General features: G+C 44.7%; 1 protein-coding gene and 2 long non-coding RNA genes across 4 annotated transcripts in view; 1 reads left to right on the top strand and 2 right to left on the bottom strand.

The window, feature by feature from the left end:
- Positions 1-16614, top strand: part of adam12b (ADAM metallopeptidase domain 12b) — a 103946-nt gene that overhangs the window by 50113 nt on the left and 37219 nt on the right. The gene's annotated exons all lie outside the window — the stretch shown is intronic.
- LOC146560958 (uncharacterized) lies at positions 1863-2712 on the bottom strand. The gene is made up of 2 exons (XR_014894823.1): positions 2250-2712; positions 1863-1967 (listed from the first exon to the last, which is right to left on the bottom strand). It is a non-coding gene; the product is annotated as an uncharacterized LOC146560958 (long non-coding RNA).
- On the bottom strand, positions 15523-16134 carry LOC146560957 (uncharacterized). Its single transcript, XR_014894824.1, has 3 exons — positions 15991-16134; positions 15772-15916; positions 15523-15689 (listed from the first exon to the last, which is right to left on the bottom strand). It is a non-coding gene; the product is annotated as an uncharacterized LOC146560957 (long non-coding RNA).

Raw genomic sequence — 16614 nt, 5'->3', positions numbered from 1 at the left:
AGCTCAATTAAACCTAGCTCCAAGAATAATTTTCACCGACAGTTCTGAGATAAGCTGCATGTTATTCTTGGATGCGGTTGTAGGACCGGCTTTAAAATCGCATGACAAAAATATCATACATATTAAAAAAAAACTGCATCACCAACGTAGCCTGGAAAACATTTGCTAGTTAGATGAAGTCAGCTATCTCATCTTAGCATATTTATATGCATATTTATAATCATACGGTTCTTGGAGTGAGTGCATACACTCATGAAGTTTAGTAACTTCCGGTCACTGCAACAAGCCCAGGTACAGTTTACCGACGGATGGGTGCAGGACCTTGAAATGCACCGTGTAGAAAGTAAAGACCATCGTACGTATCATAAGTTTACCAGTCTCACAAATCGTCGTCATAAATACACATTCGTTAACCGTTTATTAATAGGACCTTTGAGCTCAACGGTAATTAATTAGTAGTGGAAATAATTTCTTGTAGGCATCACAGAAATGTAGCAGTGACAATAATACTGTATGCTGTAATCGTACTGGACAATTAGTGATACAAAAAACCTGTTTTATCCTGTGAATAAAAGTATATGTTTTTGTCAATGTACCATAATAACAGAAGCGAAACGCAATATTGTGTCAGGACAATTCACTATTTATGCACAATAAATAAAGGAGCATAGCGCGACCATTTCTGTTCAGCGCCAGACTTGCTTGTAACCTATATCACCAATTATATTATGAAAATGACGTATTAAGTACTAAAAGACACTGACCTTCGTGTAAATGCTTGGAGCAGACTAACCTGTGAGCTGGAGTGTTCTGGGACGTTATATTTGATCTTTGAATGGCTGCAATCTTGGAAACATGGCTCGAACAATTTCTCTTCAACGACATAATCCGATAACAACCGATCTCTTTACCCGTCGGCTTCCCGTGGCTGTCATGCGACCGGCTATTGCAGTTAATAATACAACAGCTTCTTGACATTTTTGTGTTTCTTTTTATCGCTGTGTGACTGATTTCAATTGAAAGCCTGCGTGCGCTAGTACCGCTTGCCACGAGTTCCCAGAATCCTTTGCGGTTCTACCCGTGAATGACGTCACATTTTCAATCTCTATATGCATGTTAAATTTTATATTTGGGGTAAAATATCAAGTCTTTTCAAGTAAACCGGTTCAAGTCCAATTCAAGTCCCAAGTCATTGGTGTAAAAGTCCAAGTCAAGTCACAAGTCTTACAACATTTTTTCAAGTCAAGTCTAAAGTCATAAAATTAATGACTCGAGTCTGACTCGAGTCCAAGTCATGTGACTCGAGTCCACACCTCTGACCATTACTATTATGGATCTTCGGATCCACATTATGTCAGCAACTATTCTCCACTGTGAACTATGTTACAAACAAACACAGCTCATGCCTCACAGATGACAGCTTACAGTCCTGTGTAAAGATGAAAGTGACTTCGTACAGCCCTGATTTGCAGACGCTGTGCGCAGAGGTTCATTCCCATTGTAAACATGTCACGGCAGACCCGACGATTTCCATGAACATGCTTTTCAGCATCTCTTTATTGACCCCTTTTCACACACGGTTGCTGTACGCATATAGCCGGCTGTAGCTTTGCAGCTCACAGCCTGACACACACCAACACAACAGCATAGATAGCACAGACGTTAAGGCGGGGAGGCGTGATTGCGGTTGCCGCTCAGGTGCGTCCTCCTCCCCTGCAGCGGTGCTGCAGACCACGCCCCGCCACACACATTAACCTGGTAAAATACATATTTAGGCAGAATTTTGCAAATATCTATTTTTCATTTTTTAGCAGTGTAGCAGATGTGAAATGGTCGACTGCGTTGTGACAACAGACACGGACTGGCTGGAAACAGGGTTTATTCCTATAAAACAGAGTGCAGCAGCAAAATCAGTGTCACACAGCGGCAGCAGGCTTCTCCTCACCCAGTGTGGAGTCCGTACAGCTCTGCTTGCATCATATAAAAGAAAATACAACTTATCAAAATAATAATTTTCACAATCGCCACTTCAAAATCAAATATTACAGTGGGGTAAAACAGAGACAATTATGGAATCACTAACAATAACATATAACATTCAAATTCCCATTAAAATAGGTCAATTGCATAATACATATTCAAACAACTTTTTAACTCTTCCCAACATGGCTGAAGATACTGCTCAGAGCACAGCCTCGGGACATGAGCTCATTATACACATAAAACAAAAACTACACATTTACACATACCTATAAAACAGAGTGCAGCAGCAAAATCAGTGTCACACAGCGGCAGCAGGCTTCTCCTCACCCTGTTTAACACAAGTCAGTTCCACACAAACGGATGATACAACAGATAAAGCGCAGTTCCAAATATCATTTTTCTCACTCAAAGCGATTGAAAACACTTTGAGAGCTTTTAACCCTAGGAGCCAATACTTAACAAAGACAAATACACCGAATTTATATGGATAATTTAGTACAGGGAGAAGAGCTACAGAAAGCGTGCCTCACCAGTGTGGAGTCCGTACAGCTCTGGCTAGGAAACCCCACACCCGCAATGTGGCCGCAGGTGGCGTTACACTGATTAATGTCCCACTTCAACAATGACACACGGGACCTCAGTTCCACAAAAAATAAAGTTCACACAATAAAAAAGTATAACCTATGTACAATACAGTTTTGAGAATGTTCACAATTCGTACATTATATCTCAGCTACATACTCCCCCCTGAACTTCTCAAAACCCGTTAGGTAAGGGTGAGCAACTGAGCGTCACATATAACATTTCGTAACTGTCAATGATCTGGAAATTCACTACCCGGTGATACGTGCAACAAATATGTTTCCCAACTCATGGGGAGAGTAAACAGAAGAAAGTTGGCCAGACCCCCTAATGTTTACTCGCAAGAGAAAGTGCCTTATACACTATCCTGAACAAACAACACGGTAACAGCTACTATATGATGAATAGTACTCTGAGCTGAAGACAATCTCAAAATAGGTGTTAACATCTGACATGAAAATCACCCAACATATAAAACAAGTAGCCCTCACAGAAACAAGTTCTTGGCAAAGCTACATTGCCTGTTTGTAGGTTTCTTTGCTTCATAGTCTGGATTAACCTATTCACAGGCTTCACTATTCGACCCACTCTCGTCCTGATCTGGCCTGCTGCATTACTTGGGGGTACACCACCATGTTTCACGAGGCTCCCAACCTCGCTGACTGGCTGACTTTCAGGGTAACTGATACTTGGTAGTGTTCCCTCCTCAACTGGGGTAGTGCAAGCCCTGCTGTTGTTGTCATCACCTACTTCAGGGTAAGCAGCTACTTCACTACTGGCACTGTCACTGTCCTGATGCTCCTCATCATCCAACTGCGCACAGACACTGTCTCCAATACTGTCACACTCTTGGGGTCCTCTAGGAGCCGGGACACAGTCATCCGTCATCTGAGCCACCCAACGGGCTGTGCGTTCAGTACAATCGTCCTCAGGATCAGCGACAGGGGATTCTCCATCAGATTGACTCTGCTCCTGGCCGAGTTCTGATTCACTGGCAAAAGACATCTCTGGTTCGCCCTCGGACTCTATGGGCAGGAAATTAGCCTGCAAAAGCAAGTTCCTATGGACAACTTTCTCCTGTCCACTCTTGACGTTCCTGATGCGATACGTGTGGCATGTGGGGTTCTTGGAGATCACAGTGTAGATGGTCGACTCCCACCTATCAGCTAACTTCCTACGACCCCGTTCGCCCTTGTTTGCCAAAAGGACACGATCTCCTTCCTCAATGTCAACACCTTTCTGCTTTTTGTTGTACAGGTCTGCTTGACGCTGCTGACTAGCTCCGGTGTTAGTCTGGGCCAATGCGAGTGCTTCTCTGAGGTCATCTCTCATCCTTTTTACATAACTGTCATAGTCTGTTACATCATTGTCCCTTGCAACATTGTGAAACATGACATCCACTGGTAACCTGGGGATACGCCCGTACATTAGGAAGAACGGTGCGTAACCAGTGGACTCATGAGCGGTGCAGTTGTAGACAAAGGTCAATGTCTGCAACATCTGAGGCCACTTGTGCTTCTCCCTCGGAGGTAGGGCTCTGATCATATTTCCCAAGGTCCTGTTAAACCTTTCGGTGTGACCGTTACCCATAGGGTGGTAAGGTGTCGTTCTTGACTTCTGCACCCTGGCCACTTGCAGCAGCTCTTGGATCAACTCACTCTCAAAATTGGCGCCCTGGTCTGAATGGATCCTTTGAGGGAAGCCATAGACACAGAAATATCTGTCCCACAACTGGCGCGCAACTTGTTTTGCCGTCTGATCTGAGCACTGGAAAGCATGGGCCATCTTGGTGAAATGGTCAGTCACTACTAGAACATCCACACTCTTGCCCCTGTGATCCTCTGCGGACCAGAAGTCTATGCAGACAAGCTCAAGAGGACCGGTAGTTTTAATGCTTTCAAGAGGAGCCCTCCCCTCAGGCTTGAGTGTTTTGCTGACAACACAACGTTTACAGCACTTGACATGCTCGCGAATGTCATGCTCCATGTTGATCCAGAAAAATCTCTGCCTGGCTAGGTACAGAGTTCTGCTTTGGCCCTGATGGCCAGCATCATCATGGACACCTGACAGGACTTGACTGATTAATGTGGATGGGGTCACGTACTGATGGCGCTTTTTGCCAGTGAGCAGGTCTTTGCTCACTCTGTACAGGATACCATCCAACACTTTCAACTTTTCCCACTGTTTCATCGTCTTTTGCGCTCTGTGCGACAGGTGAGCTCTTTCTCTACGTGATGGACGCCGACCACGTACGACGAACGGAATGACTTGAGACAGTGTCACATCTGCTCTCTGCTCCTCCTGTAGCTCCTGGAGCGAGAAGGCAGACAAGGTGTTCTGGCCTAGTGAGGGAAACCGATCTAGCTCTTCAGTCAACCAGGAGATTGCTCTCTGTTTTGAGCCTTGGTCCCACTCAGCATGGCCTGCGAAGACTGCGGAAACTTCATCATTAGTCAGGGAACAACACCCTAGGCTCTCTGCAGGGGCCAAACACTCAACACTTTGGTGGTTGGCACTGAGCCTGAATGCATCCTGAACCGAGATTTCTTTGACCTGTTGCGGCTCCTCTAACAGGGTTGCATAGGGTTCAGTCATGAGTCTCTGACTAACACGGTTGTGAACGAATGGCTGCCTGCTCAGTGCATCTGCAATGACATTTTTACTGCCAGGAATGTACTTGATGCTGAAGTCGTAGGGGGACAGCTTTGACACCCACCTCTGTTCACATGCATCAAGCTTGGGCTTCGTGAGAATATATGTTAGGGGGTTATTGTCTGTCCAGACGGTAAAGCTATGCCCCTTCAACCAGTGGCTGAATTTGTCACAGACAGACCACTTTAGCGCCAGAAACTCAAGGCGATGGGCGGGATAGTTTCTCTGTGCACGGGCGAGGGCCTTGCTGGCAAATGCAACGGGACGTGCTTTACTCTCGCCCTCTTGGACTTGTGACAGCACAGCACCCAAGCCGTCCTGTGAAGCGTCTGTCGACAAGATAAATGGTTTGTTGAAATCATGGTGAGCAAGCACAACGGAGTCAAGGAGTGCAGCCTTCAAGCGTTCAAACGAGTCAACATGCTCCTTCTTCCAATCACTTGGGCTGAGCCTCCGGAAAGAAGCAGCACCTCGGGCATTTACTTTCTTTCCTTTAGGAGCGGCAGTCAGGGTAAAAAGGGGTCTGGCAATCTTAGAACAGTCCTGTATGAAGTGTTGGTAATACATTACCATACCCAGAAACGACTTTATCTTCTTCTGGGATGGCATAACCCCGTCCTCCATCATGAGATCAGCCTCTGAGATAGCGGTGATCGCCTTAACCTTGTCAGGATCGGTCAAAACCCCGCCTTCAGTCACAACATGGCCCAGAAATCTCACACTCCTTCGGAGCAGATGACATTTTTTGGGGGCCAGCTTCAGTCCATGGGCACGTAGTCTGCTAAACACAATCTCCAACCTCCTGAGAGCCTCTGCTTCATTGGGTGCATAAACAAGCAGGTCGTCCAGGTAGCACAGCAGGGTTAGGAAATTCTGGTCGCCAAATATGCCCATCATGAGACGCATGAAGCTCGCCGGGCTGTTGCACAGGCCTTGGGGGAGTCTGTTAAACTCGTAGAGCCCCATTGGTGTTGTGAAGGCCGTTAGCTTTTTGTCCTCCTCTGCCATCTCAATATTGTAGAAGCCAGAGGTGAGATCCATGGCACTGAAAATTGCGTTACCTCCCAGGGCTGCCAGACAGTCTGACTGGTGGGGCAAGGGATGGGCATCCTTGACTGTGCGTGCGTTCAACCAGCGGTAGTCCACGCATATTCTGAGATCTCCATTCTTCTTCCACACCAGTACCAGTGGGGATGCCCACTCACTGTTGGATTTGCGGATCAGCTCTCGCTCCTCCATCTCTGTGAGCACCTGTCGCAACTTGTGGTACTGCCCTGGAGGGACGCGCCGATAGGGAAGTCTGAACGGCCTGTCGTCAGACAGATGGATGCGATGGACAAAATCCTTTGCCAGTCCACAGTCCAGCTTACCCTTGGAAAAGACATCCTCATACCTGTGGATCAGTTGCAGTACCTGAGCCTTCCAGTGGTCTGAGACTTCACAAGAGTCGAGGTCTAGGTCCTCCAACCCCATCTTCTGCAAGCTGTCACGCAGGCTAGGGCAGGAGGGAGGGCTACTCTGTGCGTCGCTACACACTGTCTGGCTCTGGACCCTAAGGGTCTCACTTGGGTTTTGGTCAGAAGCCACTTCGAGATCTTCAACAGCTACACAAGCGGAAGCATCTGCTACCTTAGCGTTTCGTCTCAATGTGATAGGCTTATCACATGTGTTCAGGATTCGAACAGGGACCCACCTATCGCCACTCATAGAAACCACAGTTCTACAGACAATGACACCTTTTTTATGAGTTTGCGATTTTGGTGGTTCAACCAGAATGGCGCTGCCCTCGGAAAGGGGTGATGACGCTGGCAGTCTGCCCCATACAAGGTGCTCTTGCTTGGGGAGTAGAGTCACTGCCTGAGCTAGTTTGACAGTGCCAATGACATCTGGCATTTTGTCACCCCTCCACCGGTTAATGCCAGACAGCATATTCAGAAACTGCACCATTTCAGGCGCTTCTGCTGATTCGGGTTTGCTCAGGACTTGCCAGAAATGGGGGGACAGCCTGAAGTGTCTGAGGAGGTGTTTGATAACATTTGTCCCTAAAATCAACTGATCTTTCTGACCGGGGACCACTAGGGCAGGCACTCTGAACGTACAATCATACACTTCCATTTTCAACTCGCATATACTCTTGGGTTTAACCTGAACTCCACCACAGCCCACTAGCACAATGTCGGTACGAGCGTCGCTTAATTCCAATGCGACCCCAGCGCTCTTTAACTCTCGCTCCGCCTCTTCGCTCAAGGTACACGCCATGGAACCTGTATCAAGAAGGGCCTGCAAAGAGACTTTGTCATTCACCAATGCATTCGTGTAAAATAGGCTGTCTGCCTCATCAAGTCTTACTATATTCTGGGAAAGTACAACAGTACCAGGTGGGGCACACTTCAGGCTTTCTTTGTATACAGTCTGTATGTCATCACTGGGATTGAGGGTTTCACACTCTTCGCTCACACTGTCCCCTCTCAAGTGCAAGCACCCTAATTTCCCTGGGGATTATTTTGCTGGGTAATGGGCTCAGCTGCTCTGGGGCAGTCTTTCCTCTGATGCCCAACCTCCAGGCAACCTAGACATCTCCTCTCTCTCATGCAGTGAGTGCGCGTGGAATGTGAGCTATTGCCACAAACCTGGCACGAAGGGAACCTGGCTGAGGCTAGAGGCTGTGGTCTAATTACGGGGTGGACAGGCTGGTTGGAGCGCTCTAACACCCTCGCCAGCATACTGAGCACGCGGTCTAGAGCACTTGGGTCTGAAGCGGCAGCTCCAGCAGCCTTACCCGGGCTGTCCTGGGAACATTTTACTGTACCTACTTGGGCATGGTTCAGTTCAAACTCAGGCGACTCGCTTGTGGTTGTCGCAGTGGCCACGAGGAGGGGATGGGGTCTGGCAGAGCCCAGGCTCTTCTTTTTTGCATGACACTCTCTTTGGTGTTCATCAATGGCTTCCTGAACCTCCATTACTGTCCATTTACTGATGGGCTTACATTTGAAAACACAGGCGAGGCTGGGATCAGGACAATTTCTGATAAACATCATGGCTATCTCTGCCTCCATGTTCTCCATTTTGCCTCCCTGACGCTGTAAATGCTTGTCAGCTGCCTCAGCAGCGATATTAAGCCTCACCCAATAGTCTACTGGGGTCTCTTTTGCAACTGCTTGGGTGGCATAGAAGTCAGCCAGTGGTTGACAGGAGCCAGGACTATCACTAAAATAACGCCTGAGTATGGCATAGATGGTCTCAGGGTTGGTCACTACACCAGAACATGAGTTACTTTTCAAACCCACCTTAACAATGTTTTTAGCTCTGCCGAGGAGGTGGTTTAAGACTTCATCCACCTGCACGGCTCTAGACAACCCTCTCTTCTCTAAGTACACTTCCATCATGTCTATCCACTCATGAACAGAGTACTTATCCGCATCATCACCTCTGTACATAGGTGGGTCTTTGATATCTTGTCGGACCACTAAGTTCACTTTGGAGAGGTCGAGAGTGGTGTCAGGGCTCTTAACTTTGGGGGACTCGGCTGGAGCTGTCTGGTTTGGACCAAGTGGGACTTGACTGGATAGTAGCCGGCTAGCGATTGATTCACCTATCTGGGTTCCCAATTCACCAATGAGCTCACGTAGCTCTTTGTGTGTGCTGTCGTTGCTCAAAGCAGGGGTTGAGGACTGGCGCTCATGAGCTTTATTTCGAATAATGTCATCTGACTCTGCTGGCTCATCACGCGACATTATAGACCTGTCTCTCACTTCATCTGCCCCAGACAGTCTCCAACCTCTCCCAGCGACTGGCGTGAAAAGGTTAAAGGAGTCTTGGCCCCTACCAGCCATGTTGCTTACAGGAGGTTAGCAATAACTACAAAGGGGATCAGAAACAAAAGGAATACAAAAATACCTATCACTCAGAAAAATACAACACAAGTAAACACGGCTCAGTTAGACTCTAACAGGTGTAACTGGGAGAAATGCCTACTAACAGAACACTGGAAATTTTTTGCTGACCCACAGAATAATTTTACTTATATTACAGGTGTCGGAAGTGTTCAGCTCAACCTCAGCGATCGGCAGCGGCTGATCAGATGCATCCGGGTCACGGCACCACTTTTATGTAGCAGATGTGAAATGGTCGACTGCGTTGTGACAACAGACACGGACTGGCTGGAAACAGGGTTTATTCCTATAAAACAGAGTGCAGCAGCAAAATCAGTGTCACACAGCGGCAGCAGGCTTCTCCTCACCCAGTGTGGAGTCCGTACAGCTCTGGCTAGGAAACCCCACACCCGCAATGTGGCCGCAGGTGGCGTTACACTGATTAATGTCCCACTTCAACAATGACACACGGGACCTCAGTTCCACAAAAAATAAAGTTCACACAATAAAAAAGTATAACCTATGTACAATACAGTTTTGAGAATGTTCACAATTCATACATTATATCCCAGATAGCAAGGAAACATTGAAACAATGTTGAGTCAATATCAGGCTGTGTCATTGAATCAACGTTGAAGTGTGACGTTGACCTAACGTCACTCTTGCACCCTTTTTTAACGTTGAAACGTCAGGTTTTGATGTTGAATCAATGTTGAAACCTGACGTTGATTCAACGTTATATTTTCTAATACTGCTGACATTGAAACAATGTCAGATTCTGATATTGAAACACTGTTGAGCTATGGTGTTGATTTTCCACCTCTTTCGCATATTTGCTTTTTATTAAAACAACAGTTAAATCATGACTGGAAATCTACCTTTCTTTATAGGTATTTTAACCAATACTAAACTACTGCATGTTTCCATCAATACTTCAACCACCTAAACACATAATTGTACTTATTCCTTAAATTGGACACCCTTTATAAAAAAAACCCCAAATGTCTCACAATGTATCATGTCAATATTAATATCCTAAAATAAGAAAGCATTGCATGTGATGTAAGAGAGAAAAAAAATAAACAAAAAAAGGTCAATAGGCATGTTTCGTTTGCTAAATACTTTATTAAAAGACAGTTTCCTATTTACGTTTATATGATTCACAGAAGTTTGTAATTTTTTGCATGATGTGCGTCCTGCACCACCCAAACGATCTGGGGCGTATCGGAGCCATTTCTGCACTTCTTGTGCAAAGACAAACTCGGACATAGAGTTTGCCCCTAACTGCTGCGTCAGGCTCCAATCAAGGCAAAGCGTCTCACCTATAGACACATTTTAAGAGATGGAATTAGCGTGTCTCATGTCTTAAATGTGTATGCAAGTGCTTGTGTGTTTAACCAACAGGCCGTTGTTATGTATTTAAATCACATCTGACAGCTATTACACTTTATAGTTACAAAGTGTACATAACCTTTATATACTTACCATTGCCTTATTTGCCTCTTGTGATTGAAGAGCTGGCTCTGCATTGTTTAGCTCCTCAATGTTGTGCAAGGGCAAATCCAGAGGCAGTACCCCAGCATCTACCGATTCATTGCAGCCGGTATTGCGGATGGCTCTGACCTCCTCACGGAGTTCGTTAACAGCTCTCGTCAGGTCTGACAGAAAAAGATAAATTTTTTTTAAGTATTTAAGAATACAGACAACTTATCAAAAGTTTCCTTGTGTCACACACAGATATGTACAAAGACACTAGACAGTATTTTATTACCTGGTATTTTCACTCGAGGGGCCTGGGGAAACCATTTCTTTGTGGGCTGCTCATCCTCTGAGTCACTATATGTGTACAGGGGATTTGGTCTAAAGAAAAAAAGTTGAAAACGGTCATAAGTAATTACAAATGTGCTTTTGGAATATTTTTTCCTAAAGTTACAGTTTGATTTATAACAACACACACAGGAAATGGAGATGTGCAAGAAGGTACAGTATACAAGGAATTTTTGAAGTGCACAAGTGTACATGGCTTTGCATTTATAAAAAGTTTACAAGCTTCCACTTTTTGGACTATATTATGTGGTGATATTGCAGTATGCAAGCACCACAGATATGTATAAAAGACAAGATCATAAATTCTTAGCAATCAAAGATATGTTTGTGAAATAAAAAAAGTTTTACTTGTGCTTTCTTTTATGACTGGTCTGAGTTTCAGCTTCGGACTGAAGGTCAGACATATCACAGTGTTCACTTAGATATTTCTGAAGACTGCGTTCTGCTTCGTGAAATGTGTCTGGAAGTACAAACACAATGTATGGCCAGACATAAATTAGGACACGAAAAACTTGTTATTGTTACATTTATACAACACCAATCCAGATGATACCCACCATGGCTTATTAGAAGTCGGACTGGTGCATAGGTGAGCCATGTTGCACCAGGATGAACTCTCCTCTTTACTGCGTCGTGGATCCTGAATGTGTCTCACGGAGGATATGGAGGCCATGACAATTTCTCCCCATTTATCCATGATCTAGGGACTATTTCTGTACCACCAGTGCTAAACTGCACAATGCACCAGTCTTTCATTTTTATCTTTTTTTTAATTTGGAGTCCTTTTTTGCCCTGTCTAGGATAAACAGGAAACAGATAATTACAATATATTTCATAGTCACTACAAAACTTGATCTATTGATTGAACTAAATAATAAATAATAGCTTAAAATGTATATAGGCAACAATTACAAGCAAACCCGTATATGTAAGCATTTAAACACTGAAGATAATAAAATTAACAGTATTTTGTCTAAGTCTGCCATTGTAGGAATTCATGGCACCGAGACAAAAACTTGGCGCACAGTGTGGCGTCAAAATAGGCGCACACCTTTGACGCTGCGTTTTCTCCGTCTTCCTCGTCCACACGTAAATGCTAAACGCAGTTTACGTGTGGACAAAAGGTGCAAACGCAAGTTAGGTGAGCGTGCAGCGTAAAGTTAGGTGAGCGTGCAACGTTAAGTTTGAATTGAGTGCGAATCGAAGCGGGTGCTCTCCAATCATTAAAAGTAACAAAGTCATTGAACACATTTATACAGTTACCTTTACGTTTATCAATCATATATCACAGATTTACAATTTTTTGTAGTACTATGCTAAAAAGCAACTACAAGAGCGAAAGTCTGGGTCAAGCGCCGAGGCGACGGCAAGAACAAAGGAACCCTCGAAGCGTTAAAGCTAGCTTTGTAAGGGAATATAACGGAAAAGTATGAAACGAAAATGTTTTCTTTGTTGATAGACTTTGTTTGCAGTGCAATTTATTTGTTGCCGGATTGTAAGATGAAAGTAGACACAATTTCGGGCTCCCACATTTTATCCGAAACTTTACATTAACAAGTTTTTTTTTTTTACTGTTATCCAAATGCAACCGTGGAAATAACGAATAGAACAAAAGTCATTCATTCTTACCTTATACTAATCGTGGTGCAGGCCAGTGCAGTGCATGAACTGATGCCTTCTCCGGTCAATTCCGCTGAGAGTAAATCTAATGTCCCGCTCTACTGTACAAGACAATGGTTACCTGGAGGGATGTACCAATGTGATAGGGGTGCTGCGGAATAGTCCAAGTGGTAGCAGCTTTAATTTCCCGCTCAACCATAAATCGATGGTTTTTCAACGTGATTGTTGTCACCTTGTCAACTATAAATAGATCAACAATCAACGATGACAGAACAACAGTGAATCAATGTTATTTCAATGTCAGTGTAAGGTTTCATCAGTATTTCAATGTTGTTTCAACATTGGTTTTGTGTTGACATTTCAATCCTGACGATTCTGATGGTTCAGATGGAAAATCAACATCTGTTCAATGTCTCCTTGCTATCTGGGATCTCAGCTACAGCAGCATAGTACTTTTTTAAAAGTCAGGTCAAGGCTCCAAAAGCCCAAAGGCGATATAAGGGTGGCGGCTCACAACAGTTTTTCTTTGCTACATGGATCATTTTAGTTCAGCTGGGTGTCTTTCCTTTTGTTATATTTCTTTAAGAGTTCAAAATGTGTTAATTACATAAATAAAATGTAATTTTCTCTGTAGCACTTCATGGATTTCATAAGCAACACACCTTAGTTGTTCACACAAAGCATAAAAGTAAAAAACAATATATACAGTGTTATCTTCATTTTTGATGTCAAAAAGTTTTTGCGGCTCCCAGTGTTTTCTTATGCGTGGAAACCAGGTCCAAATGGCTCTTTGAGTCTTAAAGGTTGCTGACCCCTGGTGTAAGTGAAGGTGACAGCAAGTGTTCCCCAGAAAGAAAATGGTTTTGCAGACCATGTTTTCTCCTTATCTCTTCTGACTGATTTTCTCTAGTTTTGCATTTTTGGTAGTGTCCTTGTCAGTAGTCGTAGCATAAGATAGTACCTGGAGCCCATTCAGGTTGCACAAGTTGTCCAGCACCTATACATGCTGAAATAAGGTTTGCTGTGTCTCCCAGTCTAATCTTACGCGTGAGGAGGAGACACCAGGAGACAGACCCTTGCATCATGAGCCCAGAGAAGGACCGATATCTGCTCCTTTGTATGTCTGGGGGTACTTTCATTTGCACCAAAGCAACGGATTAAATGGGTGTGTTTACCAACTGGACAGACTGATGTCTGATGATCAAGCTCATAAGTGTTCACTTCATTTTTTTTGTAGTTTATTTTATTTTCTGGGCTAAATCTATTCAGCCACCAAAAAAAAGATGAGATTTGGTTAAAATGTGACTTCTAAAAGAAGACATCCCAGGGTGCCGCTTTAGTTTGCCGGGTCGAGTAGGCAGCCCAAATCCCATAAGGCCACCGCAGAGGCCCTGAGATGTTCTCTGCATGTTATTCCCCTGCTCTCTACCCTTCCTTTCCTTTTTGCATCACTGTCCTGTTCAGCAAAAATTACCCCAAAACACATCTTTAAATAAATGACAACAACATTTTTCTAAAAAGTTAAAAATTGTGTTCTTTATAAGATTTTATAAAAAACCTGAATTAACCAGCTTTCACCTTATCTGCCTAATTTAATGTGAATTCATTGCCCAAACAAAGTAAAGAACTAACTATTAGCTAAAGAGCTCAAGAGTCTCCTATTTTTGGTGGAGACCAAACTTTAGCTAAAAGGAGAGGACATGTTGAGTCGCCTTGTTACCTTCTCCAAATAAATGTTGCTCTCCACGTGCTGGCTAGAAATGTTTAGGATCATCAGTATTGTGTTTCTTATTATTCTGCTCCTTCCAAAGCCAAAACTGCATAAGTGCTTCAAACTCATAAAAAGTTTCTACATAGACTCCAATTAATTTGCATGTAATATTAAGGGTGATTAACTCTGTTGCCTACACAGCATTTCTGTCCTGACAGCATCCGTTCTGCAGCATCTGTCTCTGCTCGTAGTCTGAAGTTTGTCATGGGAAACGTTTTGCCAGCGTTTGCGAGCCTGCTTCGAATATAAAAATTATGAAGTTACCCAAGTTCAAGCATGACTTAGCCAGCTATCTCCTAAATTGAATTTCCTAAACTATCAGCCCAAATTCAGTTTCCTGTTAACAAAACCAATAATTTCACAAACCAATCTAGATCTCATTTCCCCCCATCACAGATCTGGTTTTGTTTTTTAATATTAGCAGCCTCCTTTGACCCTTGGTTCATATGCCTCCAGAATGTTAAGCACATCATTGTAAAGCAGTGTAGGCTGTTTGACTGTGTGTTTGGGATAGTCTCATGTTAGACTTGCTAATGGAGGAGAAGACAGGCTGCATCTAAATGACGTGATTATCAGTGACGCTGCCAGCTGCAATCAGGGCCAGGGCACACAGAGAGAGATCCGCAGAGAGGTGCTTTATGCATGGATAGACGGGCGGAGCAGGAGAGCTGCGGTTTCATTTGTCTTTTATCTCCCTCAGTGGCAAAGCAAGAAGGGAAGCACAAAAAGAGATAGAGGGGAGAGCAAAAGACAAACATTAAAAAGACGACAATGAAGGAATTATTTTGGGTAAACATGAAAACCAGTGACGGGCTTGTGAGCCATAGAGACTGGCCGTGGGAGATTTGTGTCTTAACAAGTGAAACTGAGGTGCTGAGGAGAGGAGAGTTTTACATGGACGTTTTGAAGCAGGGGTGTCTTCTTTAGAAATTGAGCCAAGAGTTGCATCATATGAACGTGGACAGAAAGCTCAGAAGTACTTTCCTGTGTCTATATGTGTTACTGGGTAGACTGATGAAGCACAGCAGGGGTACTGTGGCTGGATTTTGAGGCCAAGAGGTGACTGCTTTGTCAAGATAATACGAAGGACCTTGTGTGACTTTTGTCACTCTCTTATAAGTAGAAGAGCCCAAAACTGGGGTGAAGTGGGACAGTACAGAAAATCTGAAGAAAGAGAGAGAAAGCTGGTAAGAGTGCTAGTGGGTAAATGTCATGCGCCGTGGTGCGCGGGCACGAAAGGATCCAGGCGCAGACTCCGAGCTAACAAAAAGACACTTTATTAAAACAACGAAAGGCGACCCGGGGAAAGTAGAGAGCAAAACAGAAACTAAAAATCCGGGGAAACAATGACACGAGGAAGCCGGGATCGGGACGGCGGGGGGCTGCAATAGAAAGGGGAGATGATTACTAGGGAGCCAGGAAGCGGGGAGAACATATCAGGACTGAGTTAGAGTAGGGGCTTACGATAGAACGGAACCGTGGGAGCTCGGGAGGGAAGTGTGGCAGTCCGTGGGGGCAGGAAGTCCGTGGAATGGCGAGTGGGCCAGGTGAGCGCCGCGAGATCCAGTTGAGCCGGAGGACAGGCAGGTAGCAGACGCCGAGTAGAAATCTGGACAGAAGTAGGCAGGTTAAACAAAGTTCCAAGCAGAAGAGAATGCACACTTTTCGTGGAAGTCTGGTTACCACTGTGGGGATGACTACGGACTGGCGTGGAGCATCCGTCAGCGCCGGATTAAGTGGATCTCCGTGTAATCACCGGGATGGAGAGCAGGTGTGCTAGTGATGGCCCAGCCCGGGGGTGTGGCTACCCGAGCATCACGCATTCCACAGACCATGACAGTAAATGTAGGAAGTGTGGCTTGTGCTTTGTTTGTTTTCTGGATTTTTAATCACAGTAGGCTCCGTCTGGAGTAGCAGCTTAACATTTCCCAAAAGGTCAAACATGTCTCTCCTGTTTAGCCTGGGCTAGATGCATGTCAGTCTGAAATGCAGTTTAGGAGAGCAGCAGAGACAGTCCAGTGTCAGTCAAAGGCCCCATAAACAGTAGAGCCCTTCATAGCCTTCATTTAACCAGTGCCTCTTCCGTCTACAGACCTTCCTAAGTCCAGCACCTGACTGACATTTCCTCATCCTCACAACCTTCTGACATGATCAGGCAGGAATCATCCGCTCGCCACAGTCCAAAAAAAGCTCCTTCATGTACTAAAGATGGTCTACCTTTAACTCACTACAGTGTCGAACCATTTTGTAACTCAGAATGAAAAAAAGCTACAATTTTTGCTCCTTTTCTTACCTTTTAAGTGAGCA

Source organism: Mchenga conophoros, linkage group LG13 (assembly GCF_057382185.1).
Source record: "Mchenga conophoros isolate Kocher_MC1m ecotype Shallow Benthic linkage group LG13, M_conophoros_male_GT1.1, whole genome shotgun sequence".
Classification (NCBI taxonomy): Eukaryota; Metazoa; Chordata; class Actinopteri; order Cichliformes; family Cichlidae; genus Mchenga; species Mchenga conophoros.
Note: the sequence above shows the minus strand (reverse complement) of the source record. Positions and strands in the feature narration are given on the sequence as shown.